The sequence below is a fragment of the Carya illinoinensis genome, chromosome 15, assembly GCF_018687715.1.
Source record: "Carya illinoinensis cultivar Pawnee chromosome 15, C.illinoinensisPawnee_v1, whole genome shotgun sequence".
In the NCBI taxonomy this organism is placed as follows: Eukaryota; Viridiplantae; Streptophyta; class Magnoliopsida; order Fagales; family Juglandaceae; genus Carya; species Carya illinoinensis.
The window spans coordinates 20,464,290-20,469,136 of record NC_056766.1 but is presented as its reverse complement, the minus strand read 5'-3'; the positions used below and the strand labels follow the sequence as shown (position 1 = coordinate 20,469,136).

The window sequence follows — 4,847 nt, the reverse complement described above, 5'->3', positions numbered from 1 at the left end:
AACCCTAAGGTTTTATTATTTCTCCTAAAAAATCGCCTGACTTTTTGGACTTATTTCGTGCCAATAATATTCTCTAACAAAAGTCTAAATTTTGAAATAATTATTAGAGACAAAGTTGTAGGCCTTTATGATAGCTTTACAACCCATTAAGAATTGAATCAATCTTATATGTGAGCAGGAAGTTACGATCAAAATATTAACATATGGCTAGGCTATCTCCTAGCACATTTCGAATTTGAATTTCTTGTGGATTCCTTCTATGATTTCTTTTTTTTTTTTCTTTTTTTTTTGTTTTTTTTTTAATTTTTATTTTTAAAATCCTCCTTCCAATATCTTCAGGCCATCCAATCCATTTAAAATCAATTCTCTTTTCAAATTTTAAAACAAAATATATTCCCCATATATGCTGCTGAAAATTTAGAATTCTTAGCTTCCCGACTTCTAGCTAGATTTAGAGCATCATAATGACATATTTTCAAGCTAGACCCTCATGAATGTTTTATATCTCATTCTCATATTTTCAACGCACCTAAATTTGCTTTATTCTGACTTCTAGAACTCCAAATACAGGTTGAAAACCAAAACAGGGTCTTGGCTGCAATAAACTTCCAGATAGATTCTGACTTCTCTATTCCTACTAAATTTTGAACTTCAAAAAGGCAAAACTAGTTTTTGAGCTCTTGATAAAATTTTAGGTAAATGTATTAGCTTTCTCCAACAAGCCAAATAAAACATGAAACCAAGATATGTACCTCCAGTTAGAACCCAAAAACCAAACAGTGTTCTGGTTTGACTAGACCAAACAAACTAGGATTTGCTCTCTAAGCCTAGCATAATTTTTGCCTCTTCACATCATTCAAATTCCAACTGATATTAATAATTAAAAACCTGAAAAATATCAAGAATTCTAAAGAATTAAATAAATGTAAAAGACACCTAAAATTCTACACAAATGAGCTATGAAACATACAAAACACTCTGAATCGAAACAATTAGGATTAAGAAAATATGTGAAATAAATTTTCATATCATGTTGACAAACTAAAACCTATGCAATTGGTCGATTCATGAAAACTTTTGAAGTTTTTACAAGATTTCTAAATCCAATAGAAATTTTATCATTGAATTTCTAGCCGGCTGTTACATAGAGTAACCTTCAACCCACGACCAACAGAAGACTCCTCAAGCCACACAGTTCCACCAGTGATGAGTGTGCGAAAGTGCACTCTAAATACCCTATTATTAGACTAAAATGTTAAAATTTGAATAGAAATCATAGGAATTAATGTGTATTTTTAAATTAAATTTTTATTTACGTTGAGATACTCTTAAGCAGTTTTTTTATGTCTAATTTCAGAGTTTATAAAAGAGCAAGTCAAGCCCAGTAAAATTCAAAAAAGGACATTCATGGGGTTTGAGAGCAATTTGGAAGAAAAGAAAAGGAAAAAGAAAATCAGAAAATGAAACCACAAGAAGCCCAAGTCTGAAAGTCACTAGGAGACAGTCTGGATATATTTTAGTCTTTTGACTGTATCTTTTTACTCACATATTAGATTGATGTAATTCTTGATGCATTAGAAAACTATCTTAAAGGGATATAACTTTGTCTCTAATAAGAATTTCTAAATTTTAACTCCTGATGGTCATACATAGCTGCCAAGATAAGTCCTAAAATTTAGGTGATATTTTTATATGGAAATTAAGAGGATATTAGGGTTTCTTTCCTACCCTATATAAGCATATCATTAGCACGAAATGGGGGGCAAGGAGAGGCATAAGAGGCAGATCTGAAGAGAGGAAAACATCACTTCCATGGCCATCGTTCGATTCAGTTTTTTTTTAGAGATTTTTATTGTCCAGTATATTTATGGGTAACTAAATTCTCAAGAAGGGTTAGGGATGAACTTGCACATTAGATGGTATTTATAATTTATTTTTAATTCATGTATTTAATCTTCAATTACTAAAACTCTTTTGTTTTATCATTCTCAATTCATCGTTGATGTTTTCTTCTCCGAATAATTATAGAATTTATTCTGTTTATAGATTCAGTCATGCTTTTTCTATTGAATGGATTAGTTATTTAATTATGTTTGGATCAATTATTTATCTATATTGATTTAGTTTTTTGCTATAATATCGCTCTCTAAATATATTGTCGTCATTGGATTTTCTCAATAGGGCTAGTAATTTATGTATCTTAAAAGTAGTGAATGTTTTTTCAAAGGATTAAATTTGATTTAATTTTGGTTTATAAATCTATACATTTCGATTAAAAATTTCGTAAATTGAGTTCCTAATTGAGTTATCCAATGAATTAAGAATAATTAAAATACTAGATTTGTGCAAGGGATTCTCGACGCTCTACTGTTCATCAAATTTGAATACTTTTTTCCGTTAATCACTTTGCTTTACTTTAATTTACATTTAAAATTAATCTTTGTTCTCCATTACTTATTTAATATTTTTCTTTAGTTTCTTTATTCCTCTTGTCATTCTTTTAATTTGTCTCCCTGTAGAATTGACACCCCAAAGATGTGCTACAATTACCGCATTATTCTTTGGGTGTAATCAAATTTTGACGCTGTTGCCGGGGAGACGATAGAAGAATTGTGAAATAGTTTTTCTTTTTAACAGTTTGTAAAAGCGGTAACTTTGTTCCCTCTTTTAGCTTGCTGCATCTTTATTTTATTTTTTATTTCTTTTTTTTAGTTTTTTAAAGTGTTACATTTTTCTCTACCTTGCATGCACAGGAATTGAGACGCATTGGGTCGGTTTGCTTGTAGACCTGTGTTAGAGTCAGAGTTTAATTTTTCTGATCATTTGTTTGATAATTCTTTTAATTCTGAGAAAATGAGTGAACACAAAGATCAACCCACTAGGACCCTTCAGGATTACCTCCACCCTACACGCACAACCACACCATCATGCATCATGTTTCCAACTAATATTCGCCAATTGGATTTTAAAACAGGGATGATACAAATACTCCCTACTTTTTATGGTTTGGAAAATAAAAATATATATGTGCACGTTAGGGAGTTTGAGGAAGTAGTTGCAACTTTTCATAGTCAAAATGCAATTGATGACATTGTGAGACTTAAGTTCTTTCCTTTCTCTTTAAATGATTGAGCTAAGAGTTGGCTATACTCATTGAGACCACGATCTATTGGGTCATGGAATGAGATGACTCAGGTCTTCTTTAATAAATACTTTCTCCAACATAAAACCAATGCTTTAAAAAGGCAAATCTCCACCTTTGTACAAAAGGATAGTGAGACTTTGTATCAGTCTTGGGATAGATTTAAGGAGCTATTGAGTATGTGTCCTCACCATGGGTAAGAGAATTGGCGCTTAGTGAGCTATTTTTATAAGAAACTTACACCTAGAGAGCGTCAATTTGTGAAGATGATGTGTAATGGTGAGTTCTTACAGAAAAATCCTGATGAGGCCATAAAATACCTCAATGAGCTTGCTGAAAAAGCTCACACTTGGACTGGACCTAGTGCTACTGAGAGCACAAATAGGTCACGACTTGCAGGAAACCTAAATAGTGGTGGAATTTACTATCTTAGGGAAGAAGATAACCTAAAGATTAAGGTTGAGATGCTCACTAGGGAGCTAGAGGTGTTAAAGAATAAAGACTTAACGCCAACACACGTTACTAATCATGCAGAGTCTTTTGGACCATGTTTTGTGTGTGGCGGGGTAGATCACCTTACCCAAGAGTGTCCCACATTTGCTGAGATGAGAGGGATATATGAGGAACAATGTGCCTTAGGTATGTACATGAAGCCTGTTGCACATTTCTATGATACCTACAATCCTAGGTGGCATAATCACCCCAATTTTAGTTGAAAATCTGAAAACCAACTACTTGCACAACCCCCTAGATCATATTTTGTACCATATCATGCACCTTCATCCTCTAGGAGCCCCTTAGAAGATACTTTACATGCTTTTCTTGAGGCACAGAGTAAAACTAATCAAAAGTTTGAATCTTTGATTATGCAAGTTGTTGAAGAGAACAAAAAGATAAAGAGTCATATATCCAAGATAATGAGCTCCTTGAGTGTGAATAAGCATGGCAAGTTTCCTTCTCAAGCCCAATCTGCACCCCAAGGTCATCATATAGCACAAAAAAATTTAAAAGAAGTCAATGCCATTATGACAAGAAGTGGTAAGTCCTTACACATTCCAACAACAAATAAGCAAGAGCATGTTGAAGAGGAACAAAGCAATAATAGTACCGAGTTCCCCAAGGAAGCCGAGGTAATCAAGAGTCCAGTTAAAGTACCATTTCCTCAAGCTTTAAAATCTGGTATGCGAACTTTGGATCCTAGTAATGAAATCTTGGAAAACCTCAGGCAGGTAAAGATTAACCTTCCTCTTTTGCATGTTATTAAACAAGTTTCCACTTTTGCAAAAATCTTTAAAGATTTGTATACAGTTAAGAGGAAGCACCATGTTAAGAAGATAGCATTTCTGACACAGCAAGTTAGTGCTCTAATTGAACAGTGAATTCCTCCTAAGTACAAGGATCCTGGTTTTCCAACCATTACATGTAATATTGGGAATCATAAGTTTGGGCAAGCCTTGCTAGATCTAGGAGCTAGTGTTAATTTGATGTCTTATTCCATTTATTTGCAACTTGGTTTGGGTGAAATTAAGCCTACTTCTGTTGTGCTTCAGTTGGCTAATCGTTCAATTAAGAAACCAAGAGGGATAGTTGAGGATGTTTTGATCCAAATTAACAAGTTTTATTATCTTGTTGATTTCCTAATTTTGGACACTTAATCAGTTATTGAGTCTAACTCTAAGGTTCCTCTCATATTAGGTAGACCTTT

General features: G+C 33.1%; 1 non-coding gene across 1 annotated transcript; it reads right to left on the bottom strand.

The window, feature by feature from the left end:
- Positions 1–3,233: 3,233 nt before the first annotated feature.
- Positions 3,234–3,341, bottom strand: LOC122298017. Its single transcript, XR_006239075.1, has one exon. It is a non-coding gene; the product is annotated as a small nucleolar RNA R71 (small nucleolar RNA).
- Between the last annotated feature and the right edge of the window lie 1,506 nt (positions 3,342–4,847).